This window comes from Gadus macrocephalus, chromosome 6, assembly GCF_031168955.1.
Source record: "Gadus macrocephalus chromosome 6, ASM3116895v1".
NCBI classification, from domain to species: Eukaryota; Metazoa; Chordata; class Actinopteri; order Gadiformes; family Gadidae; genus Gadus; species Gadus macrocephalus.
The window spans coordinates 2309643-2327714 of record NC_082387.1 but is presented as its reverse complement, the minus strand read 5'-3'; the positions used below and the strand labels follow the sequence as shown (position 1 = coordinate 2327714).

Here is an 18072-nt window from a genome sequence, read left to right as displayed (position 1 = left end):
ACACCCTACACTTCACTTTATTACACCTCATTACTTTATTATTATTAATGCTGCTACTTATTTATTTTATACTTATTTATTTGTATACTTATTTTATATTTTTTTCTTGCAGCTATGTGTATGTTGAGGAACCAAGCCTAATAATTTTGCTCTTGTGTAGCCTACTGTACAATAAGGTAATAAAAGTGATTCTGATTCTGACATATAAACAAATTTACAATCTGGATCCTTGGTTTTTCAAGCATCAGTGTGGCGAGGGAATCTGGATTGATGTTTCTGGATTACATCTTCCTTGGGGGGTCTCTCCTTAGTGGCAATGTTTGCAGGCCGCTGGACATGTGGTATGTCTTCCGGTGTTCTTTCCTCCCTTCTCTCCAACACGAGTTTCACAAGGTGTTGCGTGAAGTACTGACTTGTAGGCTCATAGATCTTCTTGGCTACCCATTCCTTGCTCTGTTTTGGGAACACCATACTGTATCTTGGAAGTCCTACACAGAGAACATTATTTCTTAGCCAAGTTGTTACAACACATTTAGGGGCTTACTTATGAAATCTCAATACCTTCAGAAGTCTCTGTCTGCTGTCGGCCGACATTGTAATTGTTGTCCAGGATGGCTAGTTGTGTTCGGGCTACCATGGTGTCGTACCGAAAATGCAGTCGTTTAGGCAGATATTTTAGCATAACGTTGTGGTACACCTCCAAAGATCCTGTAAATTAAAGTGTTTCATTAGACATTGAGAGAGTGACTACATAGGTTGAAAAGTTGCATAGATCTGTTTCATAATGCTATATACCTGTATGTTTGAAGCGAGTCATCTGCTCAAGGTCTTTCAGAAGTCTTTTATCTTCAACAATATTCCGTAAAGACTTGAACACTTGAGACTCTGGCTGGAGCCATCGCTTTGTCCTTTGCTGATCTGGGTTTAGAGCAGGGTGAGGGCATGTCCACTTTCTTCCATCTTGCTCCCATGTGTGCTCCCCACAGATGTGATGGAGGACTGAGGTCCACCGTCGCTTCAGTTCCTACAGAATATATTACATTTCAAGACTATTTGATAATCTTCTGACTGGATTTCAGTGCAATCTTTATACATTCTTTATACATTGGGGTTATTACCTCAGCACTTTCACCACAAGATGAGCATGAGAACCAAAAGTGATTGAGGATCGCCCGAATCCAGCCCTGCAGGACCCGATTTTCCTTTTTGTTGGCGAGTGCTACCAGTTTTTTCTTTATGCCTGTGTAATAGTAATGAAACACATTACCACAAATGTGGGTGAGCCAAATGTGAAGGTTCTCCTTCACAGTACAAGATATGTGGTCTTGATACATGGAAGGTCTATCGGGGGTCGGCAATAGGCGGACCGCGGTCCGGGTCCGGACCCAACTGACGTCCTCTCCGGACCGAGACACAATTGCAACAATAATATTAATAATGCGATTTTTTTTTTATATACCGTATTGGTCCGAATATAAGACGGCCTTTTTTCCAATCGAAATAGGTCCGAAAAAGTCGGGTCGTCTTATATTCGGGGTCTAGTATTCAGAGCGCAGTTTCTCTTCTTCGCCTCTCCCTTTAAATGTCAATACACATTCGCGGCCGCAGGTTGCGCCAGAAATTGGTTCCGGGAAGAAGTAGTCCAGCGTCCTTAACAACCAGACCGTTACCGGTGTTTAAAGACAGGCTGACCATTAGAGACAAGTGGCTCAAAAGTGGGTCAGGTCAATCAACAACAGCGGAGGAGCTATGATGCCAATTTTAAAATAATGGTCGTCAATAAGGCAGAGTCAAGTAACAACTGCCAAGCTGCCAAGATGTTTGGGGTCACGGAGTGTAACGTAAGAAGATGGCGAGCACCAAAATAACGTCTCAAAGACGTCAACAGTCAGCGCAAATCCTACCGTGGTCCTCATAGTGGCCGATTCAGTGAGGTTGACCGGAGAGTTTTTGAAAACGTCAGAGAAAACGCGCTTTGGGCGGAGCCGGTGGAAGCGGAGCAGCTGGGGAGCGATGACAGCGAGAGCAAACACAGCGGGGCAGAGGACGTGTGTGAGCGATTAGACAGAGATCGGAGGAGAAGTTTTGGCTTAATTTTGGTTAAGTTTAGTGGCCTGTATTTTTCTATGTTATTTAAAAATGTTCCCAATGTTGCTTGATATTAATTTTGAATCATACTGTACATATTTTGCCTTGAAAGTGCCGTGGCCTTTACTGGCATTATTATTATTGTCATTGATATAACAAGTGTTTAATTCACTGTTCTTTGTTCTGCAAATCTGGTCTGCAAATCTGTTTGTGTTGAAAAACGGGGGGTCGTCTTATAATCAGGGTCGTCTTATATTCGGACCAATACGGGTATATATAATTTTGACAAAGAGATTTTAACAACTAATGTTTGGGTGACTTTTATAAACCCGTTAAATACATTAAATTAACTATAACTTTATGGTAGGCTATGTTTTTGCTTAAACCTTATAATGCCAGTAGCCAATCAGATGATAGCCTGCCCTACGAGCTGTGCGACTGGTGCACGCAAGCGCGGCAAAATTGACAGAAGAAAAGAGTGCCTTCAGTGAGAGAGAAAGCTTCATTGCAGTTCAAGAGAAAGATGGCGTGCTCTAAGAAGAGAAAGGTAGATTGTGAGAACAGAGCTTTTAAAGAGGAGTGTTCATTCTGCCTGCATGCAGCTCTAAGCATGTGTGCCTGATCTTCTCCGAGACGGTGGCGGATAGTCAGTTGTTGACCAAACAGACACTGATACTACTAGCGCCTTAAGTACTTATATTGGCTAAATATGCCTCTGAATCATAATGCACACCTTGACTGTTGGTACATAAAACACATGCAGTCCTATATCAGTGAAAACAACGGTCATAAAAAATGTGTGATAGACCCCCGGACCCAAGCTTGAGGATTTTTTTTGAAACTGGACCCATTAGGATTTTAATTGCCTACCCCTGGTCTATCAGGTTATGATTTGATGAGTCATTGAGTCACTCACAATTTACATTGTTTTGATACAACTATTTACCTTTTGATACATGCCAAGGATCAAATTCATGGTGAACATTCTGGAATTCCTCCCTCATTATTTTCCGAACTGATGTGGCCCGGTCTGTAGTGATGAGGTCTATATCTACTCCTTCATTGAAAATGAGATGGTTGAGGCCCCTCCTACAGCCTTCGGACTCCATGGCAACTGAACTGCTAGCTTCCGTTACCTATTGACGAAAGAGAATAGTAATGAATGAATGAGCAATAGCAAAAAAACAAATACAATACACCCACTGAATAATGCTTTATCTATACTCTGTCACCCAGAGTATAGTTTCACAAATCGGACAAGCAGCATTTTAGTTTTACCTGTAGTAGTTGAAAGTGAATGATCTCATTACTGGATAGAAGCTGAAACGAATAGGTGGAATACTTGCAGCTGTAGCCTGTAGAATGTAATAGTGTGACAACATGTGAGTCCTGCTTACTATCCAGAGGAAAACATTTCCAACAGTCTTACAATCCATACCTCCATGTTATTGTATTAAATAAAAAAAACACACTCACCTGGTGAGTCAGACCTGGCATCTCCACACAGCTCTATGGACTCGCCTTCAGCCTTTTGTCTAATACGTCGCCTGATGAGATTCTCATGATGATCTTTGTATGCAAAGTGTACTACTGGAATAAGGTAGTCGGATTGGATGGAGTAGTACTGCGATTTCTTCAAGAGTTGCAAGTTTAGGATGCTGGCCCACTCGTGTACTTCAGTGAAAGTTGTTCCAGAGAAAAGCGTAGCAGCAGAAACAAGCAAGTTATTCTGTGCCATTCCTCTTGCATCAGGACATGATGCCCACTTGCCATGATGATTATTCAAACATGTCCATTCAATCTTTAGTTGGCTGCCTGTAGTTGTCACTTTTTTATCCGTGATTTGTGCGGCACATATATGGCATGTTCTAAACAGTTGCATGATGCTAGACTCGTTCACAATCCATTTTCTTTCATCCCACTCCCCTTGCTCTTCTGAGGCACTTGAACTGGAGGTTTCACTTGAACTTGACTGTTGACTAAGGCTGAAGCTCATGTCTTTTGGGTCATCCTCAATGACTGAGGAAATGCTTGTGTCCATTTGAAGCATCTCAGTTTCACAATCATCTGGCTGTTGAAAAGTGAAACAAAGGAATACTTACAATTATAGTGATAACTAGAAAATGCATTTCCTGCAGAAAATGTGCTGTAGTGCAAAGTGAGGTTGAAAATATGTTTTAATAAAGCCACATAGATTAAGACATAAAGAAACGTATGTCTTAAATCAAGTGATGGGGTTTAAACAAAAGTTCAAAAGTCTAAATGGAGTAAACAATGTAAACATTTGAGAAAATGGAAATGGTTGAAAACAAGTAGAGTGACAGCTGAATGAAAAGCGCAAAGCATTGCTAAAAATGCAGAAATGTAAAATAAGTGTGTGTGTGTGTGTGTGTGTGTGTGTGTGTGTGTGTGTGTGTGTGTGTGTGTGTGTGTGTGTGTGTGTGTGTGTGTGTGTGTGTGTGTGTCCCAATCTGTCAGGACAAACTGCCCAATCTGGCAACACTGCTGAACGTCCGGAAATATTAAAATCTGAAAAAGAAGCGCGCGATTCCAAGCTATTCTGAATATTTTAAAATTTGAATGGAGTCTCTAGGTGAAAAATTGAGGAAGGAGATAGGTCCCAGTTTGTAGAGAAGAAAGAAAGAAAGAAAGAAAGAAAGAAAGAAAGAAAGAAAGAAAGAAAGAAAGAAAGAAAGAAAGAAAGAAAGAAAGAAAGAAAGAAAGAAAGAAAGAAGATACAATAGTTGAGCGCTGCATGCAGCACTCACCTAATAAACATTGTATCACCACAAGTAAGGTAACAATATAGTAACAATATAACTTACAGATAGTGAGAGCCTCTCCCTGATCACAGGGAAAGCAAGGTAACTGCCAGATAAGGACTTCCTTGGGGATTTATTGGATTGGTGAGGCCGTGGCTGTGGACTGGTGAGGACCAAGGATATGCTGGAGGTAGAAGGCTGGTCCACCACACCGCCAACGGCCTGTAACAAGTTGCAAAACACAACATCTCATCAACATTACTGACACAAATATTGTTGTTATGATGGCTCAGACTGCCATTTGAACGGTGGTTCAAATGATTATGTTATGCATGTTCGCCTGAGTATATAATAATATAAGATATATAATATAGGCTATAGATATCTATATATTATATATCACGGCCAAAATCACGGCCGTATGATAATAATAATAATAATAATACATTTAATTTAGAGGCGCCTTTCAAGACACCCAAGGTCACCTTACAGAGCATATAGTCATCATACATTTTTTAAAAAACAAGACATTGTGGAAAAAAAATAAAAAAATAAACATAAGCAATAAGAAATAAATAAAACAAAAACAAGACAAAACAAAACAAAAAACAATCAAAACAGTGATCAGTTAGACGTTGTGTGCGAGTTTGAACAGGTGAGTTTTGAGTTGTGACTTGAAGGTTGTAATGGTGTCTGACTGTTTTATGTGTGGGGGGAGGGAGTTCCAGAGCCTGGGTGCTGAACAGCTGAATGACCGGGCACCCATTGTAGTGAGTCGTGATGTGGGGATACATAGTAGTCCAGCAGAGGTTGAGCGGAGGGAGCGGGAGGGAGTGTATTCTTGGAGGAGGTCGCAGAGATAACTGGGGGCTAGGTTGTGGAGAGCTTTGTAGGTGAGGAGTAGGGTTTTGTATTGGATACGGTAGTGTACTGGGAGCCAGTGAAGTTGAATGAGGACAGGGGTGATGTGGTCAGATGATTTGGTGCGGGTGATGATCCGGGCGGCTGAGTTCTGAATGATCTGCAGTCAGAAGCGGATCTTCCATTAGGCAAACCTAGGCAAGTGCCTAGGGCCCCAACCAAATCTGTCTTTATTAGGGGCCCCCAAATCTGACCCCCCCAGCCATTACTTATGTAAAGTAAAAAAAACAAAAACATTTCTAGTAGAAAAAAATAACAAAAATATCAACATAACGCCGAACTAATGCCTAAATAATAATTTTCCAGCACACATGCTGGACTAGTCCAGAATATGATTACGTAGTAACACGCGCAGCGCGAAATAACGTACTTCAAACCAAACCAAAGCAGAGGGATGCGACTCTGTGAAAATGAAGCGGCGGAATTATGATAGTGGTTGTGCTAAACGAAAACAAAAAGCTGAGAAGAAAAGAATTGCAGATACACTGCCCAAATTGACTTCATTTTTTACACCTGCTGCTGCCACAGCAGCCGCTGCTGAACTTGCGACAGGCTCTGCTGTTGGGGTTCTATACTGCTGCTCACCACTTTTCTCTGATATGAAGACTTTTGAGAAGACGACAACAGTAGGACTTTGTGTTTACAAATGCTTTCTGTCTCACACACACACACACACACACACACACACACACACACACACACACACACACACACACACACACACACACACACACACACACACACACACACACACAGAGCTTTGCCATTCACTCAGTCACTCACACACATACTCTCTCTCACACACACACACACACACACACACACACACACACACACACACACACACACACACACACACACACACACACACACACACACACACACTGTTTTACTCACATGAAATGGTGAAGGCAACAGGGAAAATGGACATTTGAAGATGGAGAACTTAACCACTTGCACACCTAAACACCCCCCCCCCCCCCCCTCTCTCTCTCTCTCTCTCTCTCTCTCTCTCTCTCTCTCTCTCTCTCTCTCTCTCTCTCTCTCTCTCTCTCTCTCTCTCTCTCTCGCTCTCTCTCTCTCTCCTGTCACTCACTCACTCACACTGAACCACTGCTTTGCCTGTCTCTCACTCACACACACAGCCACTGTTATTCCTGTCCACACACAAAATCTTTTCATTGGTCCTGTTTAAATGTAAATGGTGGTTTTCATAGACTCATATCCATTTTGTATTTTAGTTCTGTTAAGTGCAAGATCATTTTGTATCTCTGGCAGAGAATGGAAATTCTAATTAATCTCTCTCTCTCTCTCTCTCTCTCTCCCTCTCTCTCTCTCTCTCTCTCTCTCTCTCTCTCTCTCTCTCTCTCTCTCGTTTGAGTAATAAACATGTAATTTTGGCAAAGGCTGGAGAAATCTGAAACTGATTTTACTGTGGAGAGTTGAGTGGCAGTGCACTATGGGTTTATTGCGATTCTAAGAGTATTGGGATGGTTATTTGTTTTGTGTACGTGTTTCAAAAATGAGGGCCCCATGTCTATATTTTGCCTAGGGCCCCAAAATGGCTAGATCCGCCCCTGTCTGCAGTCTGTTGATGAGTTTGGTGGGGAGTCCGGTGAGGAGGGCGTTGCAGTAGTCTATGCGTGATGTGACAAATGAGTGAACTAGGAGACATGATGCCCATGTCTGATCTAACCTCTGTAGATACCCCATCAGCTCTCTTTAGGAGACGTTACGATCAAAAAAACATTTTAAAAACGCTATTCTAGGTCAAAATACTAGTAGGCCTATAGACTAACTTCAGAATCATCGTCAAAACATCAAGCAGCAACAACAAACTCGCTGTTTTGGTCCGTATAACCTTCAGTTCGAGTCAGATGTTCAAACTAAATTATTCATAAACATAACGTTGTACATGATGTCTAGCTTACCCCGAGGTCTTCTTCGTCTAGCGTTGGTCCACAAAGCGTCGGTACAGCTGCCCTTTTCAGATGCAGTCTCTTCGGACACTTCTTTCGATGACTTGATTGAAGGTAGTCCTCAGGCCGAAAGTGAAAGGCGCAAACGCGATGGTCGGCTTCCCGAAGTACATTTACAGGGGTGTTTATGTCGAACCCGAGGAATGAAAGCCACAACTTTCTGACTCTATGACTGTTAGGTGTGTTGAGAGGAAGCCGATGACAACTCCTTTTTCGAGAGATCTTCCCGCAGTTTCTGACCGCACAAATTCTTCCCATAATCGACTGCACGGTAACCACAGCTGATGCCTTGGTTTTGAACTCGACAGAAAATGAAGTTCAACGTCTTCTTCTTATTATTATTATTATTATTATTATTATATATTATACATTATATTATTTATATCTATATATATATATATATATATATATATATATATATATATATATATATATACATACATATAGGCATATATATATAATTATTATTATGCTTCTTCTTCCTCTGGAATATTGTCGTCAACAGGTGGTCGAACTGTGTAACCAGCTGTGTAACCATAGTAACGCAGCGAGCGGAAGTTTATATGCGGTTGTGAGGTATCAATCATTAGTTCCAATTAGCAACTAACACGGATGGAAACCATATATTGCGCCGATATTTTTTTTTTTAAACTTCACGAATGCCACTAACCACTCGGTTACTTGCACATTTTTGAAAACGAACGTTTAGGGTTGCTGGGTTGACAGGTTTGTGTATGCACACAGACAACCATTGTGAAGCAGGCAGGAGCGATTCAAAATGAGCCAAATACCCGAGAAAGGACTAATAGTTAAAATTTCGGTGTCACCCACTCTATTTCATCCTAAACAAACCAGAAAGGGGGCTCAATGTTCAAAATACCGGAATTGTAGTTTAAGAACAAGCATTATTTTACGTTCCGAACCGGTTCAGGAACGATATGTTGGTGGCGGAACGCAAGAACGAAAACGTCAAATATACCGGTTCCGTTCGGAGCGGAACGATTGAAAAATAATTTAGTTTTCAAGCCCTGACGGTAATATTCATACTGGTTTGAAAAATACATTTGATAGTATTTCCCATCTTTGCTGAGCAAGAGTTTTATTCGAAAGTTCAGTGAAGGAAAGTTTTACGGTACTGTCATGCAACTACCCGATGTCAAGAGGACTGGGTTTAATTCACTGCGGATCTCTCTTCATATATCCATCTTACCAAAGATATTTTATTACTGTCCTTTTCAACACAGTTTGATCTCACTAAAAGGCTAGCAGCACAAAACAGCAATATCGACGAGGTGCGCAATGCATAGAGAAGAAAGAATACCAACGTTGAATTTGCAACATTTTACAACAAAGTATTCTAAATCTTCCCATACATGGACACGTAAGAATTTTGCGGTTTTCACTGGCTACAATGTTGCATCTGTGGCTACTGGTAACGCAACCACAAAGAAGTAAACTCTACAGGGTTATTTTTCATCATTATTATGTGTTTGTTTTTTGACGGCACAGCGATCCGGGGCTATTCCCAAAAGATCCAGGGCTATAGCCTTGAATGCCCAGTTCTAACGACGCGCCTGGTGAGAAGTTACACACATGGCCCCGTCCTCGTCAGATACAGCCATTTATTCTAGAATAAACCGGCATCGCTGAAATTCGCTGCAGCACTGGGACTCTGTGTTAGTGTCTATAGGTGAAAAGAGCAAACCGGCGCGCTCCGGCTCCTCGTCCTCAGCAACAGACAAGGCTTGTTCAGCTGCAGCCGCAGCAGCCTCCTCCTGTATTCGTGTCAATTCTTCCTGGCTGTATGCTGGCTCGTATAAATAGCCCTGAATGTCCGAATCCAACAATAGATTTTCAAAATCCATTTTGATTGTTTCACGTTGCAAAATTGTTCTCTAGCTAAGCGGTGAGGAAACATGGAGGCCATTGTGTTTACATCTCGTACGCGAGCTCCCGCCCCCCCCCTCATTCCTTATTGGTGGGCTCACAAATTTGCGGAACCAGTGGTTTGTCGTCCTCGGGCCTTCAAGCAGGCAAGCATAGTTTTACTGATGTCAAACGCATTTCAGTAGAAAATTTGATCAGGAAAGCTGGGCCAAGGGAAGACTGGGTTAGACTGAGGGAAAAATAACTTTTTTTATATATTACAATAGCGATTTTATAATGATAGAACGCCGGTTCTGAATCGGTGAAGTATCCCTTTAAGCAGTGCATTACTATTGTACATATTACTCATGTACTTATTATGTTCCCCCTTGTGTTGGCTTTAAGGTGACGTGGAATTATAAATGAAGGCAGCTCTGTGAAGATCTCTGTCTGAGTCACCATGTGGATCCGGCAGACGTGCTATACATGGAACTGTCAATATATCTTTAACCTCCTGCAAGTTTAGAACATTCTGGTGCATACTTCTGTTTGTGTGTATGTGTGTTTGTGTGTGTGTGTGTGTGTGTGTGTGTGTGTGTGTGTGTGTGTGTGTGTGTGTGTGTGTGTATAAGCTATGTTACAGTGGCAATTATATTAGAAATAGTGTACAATTAACTGCATTAATATTAGTGCCTCAAATAGTATTAGCTACAAGTACGAAGTTATGTTGACATTAAGCAGTAGTAGACAATACTACATGCATTTGTATTGTCTATTTTTCTATGTTTCAGATTTAGCAGGCAGTTTTGGAAAAATTTACAATTTACATGAGCTCTAGCAGTGTTAGTCATAGTTGTTGAAGTGGTACATTGAGCGGGCCAAATAAATGTTTATGTGAATCACTTAAATAAAATACATCTTTAGCTAATGATGAATTGTTGAACTGCAAGGAATCATGTCAATATCTTAAATTGATAGGGAAACAAAGAATGAGATGCAAATGTACTGTGAGTTAGAAACACACCATGCCTTAATAACCGACCAATAAGGCCAATCCATTGGAATGTGTCTCTGCTTACCATAAATGCTTTGTGAAATACATTTGATCAAATCCTCATGAATTGATGTGGCATTATAATAAATATTAATAATAATAATAATCAATTATTTCTTTTTGCTTGCAAGGTTTGGTCGGTTGTGACATTTGCATTCTACGCTCGTATACTTTTGCATTAATGATCAATAACTGTGTGATGAATATTGACTCACAGAGCCAATGTGAAATACATGATGAATATGGCCACTGCAGCAGCCTCTATGAACAGTGGTGGTGGGGAAAGTCAGAGCAACCAGGGATTATACATAACGGCATGCATTTTACAAGCATGCATTTTACAAGGCTCTGTGTAAGTGGCCTAAACACAGTGATTCTCAAAGCATAATCTTTTCTTGGAGCTGCACCTACATTTTAGAATGAGTAAATCATGGGTAAGGCAACTGAGATGACAAAACTTTGATTAATTCAGAATATATGATATATGATCAGCTTGCAGATTTTAAAGTCTACTTAATCCTGCACTCCTTGTTTACCCCCCTCCCTTCCCTCTTCTCTCTTCTCTCCTCTCCCCCGCTTGTCTGCCTATTTTTGCAGCCTCGATCAGTCTTTTCATGGCTATCAACAATGTGAGTGAAAAATACAAGTGCAATGAGAAAAGCCAAAATTACACCACCCCAAAGAGCTTTCTCCAGTAAATCAACTGTACCGGAACCTTCAACAGAAGAGTTGCTCTCAGCTCAAATACAAATGAAATGCCTCGAATTAAGGAAGTAAATCTGCGCCATCGGGTATTGAAAATAATAACACAATGAATTATAAGCACTGAATATTTATGCATTGAAATAACCTATCTGAATTGTTTGCCTCTGAATTTAACTCTTTACATTTTCAATAGATCATATTCACCTTTATTTTTCAATGTTAAAAAATTCAACGTTAGAAAATTCAACTCAAATATTTTCAACGTCCCAAAATTCAGTCCGCCAAAGTCACCATCAAAATTCAATGTTACGAAATTCAGTGTTGACATCCGGGGACCCAAGAAAGAGCAATCGATCCTAGATTCTAGATTGCGGTCAAACGAGTGGGCGCGTCATTCTCGTTGGATACCTGACTCTCACGCGGGAAGGCAAAACAGATTTATCCATGTCCAACGGCAACAGCAGCAGTAACGGTGCTTCGGTGAGTAAATTTTTCTATATATATATGCCATTAGTATGGGTTGTTTCTGTAAGATTCAGCAATGGACAATACTAACGGACACTTGTACATAAGAAGGACGTCGAATTGAAAATTGGGGTAGTTCGGAATTTTGGACATAGGGCCTGATTCGATAGCCTTGGTGTTCTTTATCATTGGAGACTAGGCTAGCTAGGCTAGCGCAAGTCAAGGGGCATATTTTGATGCTGGTTTATAACGTCTTTATTGAAGATTTCAGGGGACAGTTGTAACAGTCAGATTTATAATATGTAGCGCCCCTCTTTTGTTTGGTTATACGAGATAACGTGCAGTGAAGAAGTGCGTGCTCTTCCGCTCTGCTAGAATAAACAGCAGTATACGATCGAAGTCTCCCTTTTTTATGAGTTATTTAGTAACTGATTTGTTGTAGGCAGGAATCCCAGACTTTCCACCTGTGTGTTAAATATATATAGTGCCGTGGAGACCTGGCGTGGTATGGTCTAAAGCTTAGTTATAGTATACTAAAAGTACCGTGAGGAGAATCTCGCATGTTGCCTCCTTCATGCTAACCCTGACCTACACCAGCGCACGTTACACAGTATGTGGATAGACCAATTGCCTCTATCAAATAATGCTCCCACTGCAGAATCACGTTATTTTACACCAATACTCACCCCATGTACATTGTTTATGCTGTTTTATAACGTATGTATGGAAGATTTCAGGGGTACAGTATGTGCAATGTATGTAATGTAAAAAAAAATAGCACTTCAAGAAAAAACATAAATAATCAATTAAACTAAATAAATAACTTCAATTAGAAAAGTGTAGCAAGTATTGTTAAAACTTGTATATATTTGTGAATGGGATTATGCATGTGTGGGTTTATATATGCAATAGCTAATAATTATTCTAAATATCCAATAATACAAACATTTTATTTTGAGTTACGTTATTTCAATGCATAAATATTCAGTGCTTAGAATTCAATGGGTTTTTATTTTCAAAATCCGATGGCACAGATTTACTTCCATAAGTGATGCACAACACTGCTTAGAGGGCTCAAAATGAACACTCGCCAAACTGGGTAAAGTAGTCTTAAGTTATTGAGTCCACCCGCCACTTTGGCTGGACAGTGGACACATCTTGTCCTTCAGCTGCAGAGAGCTGAGAGCAGTCAACAGTAGCCTATAGACACATTTTGAAGTAAGCCATGGAAGAACTACTCAAAAACATTCACAACAACTAATTTAATTTATCCAGGTAATTTATAACAGGTCTGGAACACACAGGCCATCGAAAAACCATAACGTCCCCAGCGGTCAGCCGAACGTGATGTTTGCATTACCTGAACTCTATGGGACAAGAGACTGCCTTTCCCCAATTGAAGATGGTGATTTTCAACTGTGCAAAAATGAATGTATCTTTCGCCAGACCAAACCGTGTGATCCAGATCTATATGAACTATGCAACATCTTTATGGCTGGGTCCAATCTCACCCTAGCAACAGATCCATATCAGGCAGTGAATTTGTACATGCACCTCAGAGAGGCCATCAGGGCATGTGTGTAGGTCAGACGTATTTAGTTGTCTTGTGTTGAGCTTCGAAGTGGCAGGATTTTTTGGTCACATAAGTAATTCACCTTGCTGTCCTTTTCCTTTATAAGTTTCCTTTAAAGCAGGGATGCCAGGGTGAAATTGGTCAGGGGGACAGATTTTTTTCAAGAGAGACCTCAGGGGGCCGGATTACACTTTTGGACTGAAAAGGCCTGAAAAGGCCAAACACTGCCTCAACACATGGATAGGTAGGCTATTTTAAATTATGCTTGAAGGCCTAGGGCCTAAAAAAACAAATTGTTTGGTTCGGTTCCGGTTTCCGACCGACCCTGTCAATATATGTGCGACCCAAATTATTTTATGAGCTTTATATAAAATAAATAAATAAATAATTAAATAAATTTAATGCAAACTATGATTACATTTTTGTACAGCACCTCTTCATTCTGTACAAGGATGAGCGAATTTTCTCGTTTTTAAATGAAAACAACCTACCTATCATTCGCTGCCGCTGGAAAAAATAAAATAAAAAAATAAAATAAATTCCCTACCTACCCATGACCTCAACTGACAACCAACAGGAACCCAACTTTTATTTTTTTTAGGCCTAGACATCAAAAAGAAATTGCATTGGCCACAAAATAGCCTCACAATGAGGCCTACAATTACATAGCCTAAGGGCCCTTACATAGTCGACGCAACGCTACGCTTACGCGTTCAAAAGGCTACGTGACGCGACGCTTCGGCCGCCATTAAGCGTCGAAGCGTAGCAAAACGCGTCCTCCAAATTTTTGATACGCGACGCGCCGATCCATGCAATACCAAGCGTAGTCGGTGGGGGCGATTAGGGCCCGACCGATTTATCGGCCTGCCGATTTAATCGGCCGATTATAGCCTTTTTGAAAATAATCGGCATCGGCCAAAAAGACGCAGATTACAACCGATTATTATTATTATTTTTTTTTTATTTTTTTTTTTAATGTTATTGCGATTAGTATCCTGCAGATTGCACTCCTACTCGCCTTGCTAACTAACAACTTTATCTGGAGTAAAAAAGAGGAGATTGAATTTTACCGTACAACATGAAAGCACGCTCGCTCAGGCAGCTGCGCGCTCACCTCACCAATGTACACAAGACGCGTTGTTTGAGCATGTTGTGCCTGTTTTTCTTTAGGTCCCAGGCCATGTTAATTTGTTATACTGTAGACTCTAACGGTGAGACCATACTGCTCAGCACGCACGTGTTAGTCACTGCTCACGAGCGCAGCACATTGGGAGTTAGTTATTTATTTTACATTTTACATTACACTCATTTTTGACTGTAAATGTATTCTAAAACACTCAAAGGTTCTGCATTCAATTCACATATTCGTCAAAAGTGTTTAAAGGGGGCCGATTATGCCCCTATTTACTGTTCATTATTTAATTTGTTTGACCTCATAGAATTGATTTACAACAATAAAGGGTTGTCTAGCACATTATTTTTTTCTCATACTTTATGAGTATTACAACCCCTATGTGAAACACCCTGTTGCTTAGAATTTTGAGGCATTTAGAATCTTGGTGCTGACAGGGTGCTGAGTGCTGACGTCTCTTCAGGCACTCTGTCTACTATGGCTGCAGTGCTGCCGTACCAATTTGAGCCTGAGTCGGACCCCGAAAGCGATAATGGAGCTGAAGACGCTAACGACGAGCGTGATTTTAGTCGTAGAATGGACCAGGACATTTCACAGTGGTAAGCTTTTGTTTATGCTATTATACACACAGGCGATTTATCATGTATTTAGCGTAGTTTTTCGGACTTAGCTTGCGGCTAGTAGACAACTCGTACTATTCAAGCGTCCGTAACAAGCTTTTTATGTCCCACATGGCATATTGTTGACTACTTTTGTCCGTCAAAATACAGCGTTATAACTTATAACATCTCTACCTAGGTGCACCTGTGGGAATTGTGCCACTATGCCCAACGAAGTGGAGAACGTCTGCTGTAGAGAAATCCCAAAGGTAAAACTGATGAGCTTTAGGCTAAGCTAGTTTGTTGAGAACGATGTCATGTCATATATCTATCATCTTCGGCGATAAATATATATATATATATATATATCTCGCCGTAGATGATAGATCTATGACATATGACAGATATATATATATTTCTCCTCAGAAGACGAGGAGCCTACCACTATCACCACAAAACCTTATTAACTTCTAGTAAAATATGTTGCATGTTTAGATCATCTCTACTATTTATAGTAACAACAGTAATACCAGTACAGGAAAACGAGTAATCTCACCGTTCTCACCCGTTTGCTGTAGTACCAGCCAACTGTACCATGTTTGTTATGTGAAGTCATTGATACCATTTTTTGTAAATAACAATCCTACTCGAATAGATGTTGCTTCAGCAATACCAGTTACGAGAAATCTCACCTGTTCACTGTTGTCTCAGCCATCTATTTACTGTATAACAATCATTGTTATGTAGAACTAATCAGTGATTTAAAAAAATGTTCAATAAAAGTATGACTGGAAAACAGATGTTGCTTCTTGAATCTGTATTGTCCTATGCAGTCATGTTGTACTCTGAGGTCAAGGTCACTTTACACAGAAGTTATTTTGTCTTATTGTATTTATTAGGTACTACGACGAATGAGCCAAGTGCCAGAATCAATTACCTGTATGACACAACATCCAGGCCTGGAGCCTGTGTGTCTAAACATATACAGTCTACAAAATATTTACAATATTTACAAGTATGATTATGGACCTGTGAGGCACACAACAGATGAAGAGTAAGTAATTTTGTCTAAGCTCCTACTAAACAAAACCAAAGCAATATTATACTATTAATATTATGTGAATCAATTTACCATTAGAAGAAAAACAGAATAAAACTATTAGGCCGCGAGCAACGGGGTCTTACTGTGCACCCCCACCTCCTTTTTTATATGTTCAGCATGGTCAGACCATTAAAAAATAGTTGGTTTCGTTGGGAGGTGGGGGGTGCACAGTAAGGCCCAGTGTAGGCCCAGCCTATAAGAGGTTATTGTTGAAAACAGGTGGTCCGAAAGTTCTGCTCTTTTTCCCTTAGGCGTTTCAGGCATCTTGCCTATCGCAGCTTTGTAAGCTGGTGCTGGGGATATTTAGGACATAGTTGTCGGGTCGTCCTCCCGTCATGTGTGGTGCAGCGGATACGGCAGCAGTTCCCATCTGGTGACTACGTAGGCTTCAGACCACCTCTAGATTGAAGCGGGAGACGTGACGGGCAACCAGCTCAGCCTTCGGAGTGCGTGTATTTTCTGCTGAAAGGTCTGGAGGGATGGGGATAGTCTTCATTTCCTCGTCAAATGATGTTGGGTCCTCAAAAACCTCCATGAGCAGCCTCATGAGGTCATGTACATAGTCTGGAAGATATAGCATTAACATACTAATGAATGTAGCCATAACAATCTAAACTGATTTGTGTGTGTGCGCGTGCGTGTTTAAAGATTATCTTTTACAAACTTACTGAATGTTGGATCTGTTTTCACGGGCTTCACAACACCTTCCCCCATCTTCGCCTTTGGATAGACAACTTTATAAACAGCCTGCCCTGCAGAAGTCGTAGCTTGCACCCGTGAAGCATTTTCGTTGTGGTGCATTGATGCAAGATACAACCTATAGTAAAAAAAAAAAAAAAGCACAGCCATTCAACAACACAGAGTGTGCCTGACAATCATTCCAATCAATGGCTTTCACAATTACGAGATGGTGTAAATTATTACCTGCACAACATTCCCATGAAGGGAAAAACCACATTCTTTGGAGCAAAACGCAGTATCAGACTGTGGAATGACTCCAGCGATGACGTCTGGTGATGATGGCTGAGTTTTGCTACATCCTTCAGGACTCGTTTGTTAAGCAGTAGTTTCTCAGCTTTGTGAAGTGCAACTGACCCTTGAGGTAAAAAATAACACATGGTGAAATATCAGTGGCATCATTTTAGCACTGTGGATTTTCTGTGTAATGTTAATTTGGCACATACCAGGTTGTAGCCATTTGTTGGGGTCCCTCGACGCTCGTTCAGGATGCAGACATTTGGGGAAAAGGGGGTCTTCATGATGATGAACATTTTGCAAGTGATTTAGCAGCGATGTCCACTTTGCCACTTTTTCCGGTCCAGTATATTTAAGGTATTGTAACGACCTCGCCGGTGACATAATCATGTCGAGTCATTAGTAATTGATCGTAGTTTTTAATCAACCAAAACCAGGTCACTGAAAAACCCGTAACAATGTAAACAACCGCAGAAAACCGACACACAAACAAACCCCCGGTTACCCCGGCAACACGGTCTCACTCGTGTGCAGGCCCCCACCCTGATTGACAATAAGAACATTACAATACATGCACATAGAACAACTGGCATAACGGACAATGAAATACAATGCAACACATAACACACAAACTATTTAATTGTCCCAGGGTCGCTACATTGCCTCCCCCCTTCAAAGTTCCTCGTCCTCGAGGGAACAAACAAAGTCCCGGAAGCGACCCGGCGCTCTCCTCTCCCTACGAGGTCGCGTTGGGGCCACGGGGGGCTGGGGAGAAGCGCCTGGGGGCAAGAGGGGCCCACGAGTGTCAGGCCCGGGGGCGGGCAGGGGGAAAGGGAGGGGCGGGGCTGGGG

General features: G+C 41.1%; 4 long non-coding RNA genes across 5 annotated transcripts; 1 reads left to right on the top strand and 3 right to left on the bottom strand.

Moving 5' to 3' along the window:
- Positions 1-203: 203 nt before the first annotated feature.
- LOC132459205 (uncharacterized) lies at positions 204-1026 on the bottom strand. The gene is made up of 3 exons (XR_009526139.1): positions 796-1026; positions 562-708; positions 204-488 (listed from the first exon to the last, which is right to left on the bottom strand). It is a non-coding gene; the product is annotated as an uncharacterized LOC132459205 (long non-coding RNA).
- A 2240-nt stretch (positions 1027-3266) lies between these two features.
- Positions 3267-5265, bottom strand: LOC132459206 (uncharacterized). Its single transcript, XR_009526140.1, has 3 exons — positions 4914-5265; positions 3565-4159; positions 3267-3443 (listed from the first exon to the last, which is right to left on the bottom strand). It is a non-coding gene; the product is annotated as an uncharacterized LOC132459206 (long non-coding RNA).
- A 9545-nt stretch (positions 5266-14810) lies between these two features.
- Positions 14811-16336, top strand: LOC132459204 (uncharacterized). 2 transcript variants are annotated; one of them, XR_009526138.1, is made up of 3 exons: positions 14811-15144; positions 15344-15413; positions 16044-16336. It is a non-coding gene; the product is annotated as an uncharacterized LOC132459204 (long non-coding RNA). The 2 variants fall into 2 exon arrangements; XR_009526137.1 differs by lacking the exon at positions 16044-16336 and having other exon boundaries at positions 15344-15940.
- A 25-nt stretch (positions 16337-16361) lies between these two features.
- Positions 16362-17525, bottom strand: LOC132459203 (uncharacterized). The gene is made up of 4 exons (XR_009526136.1): positions 17431-17525; positions 17171-17342; positions 16915-17063; positions 16362-16810 (listed from the first exon to the last, which is right to left on the bottom strand). It is a non-coding gene; the product is annotated as an uncharacterized LOC132459203 (long non-coding RNA).
- Positions 17526-18072: the final 547 nt, after the last annotated feature.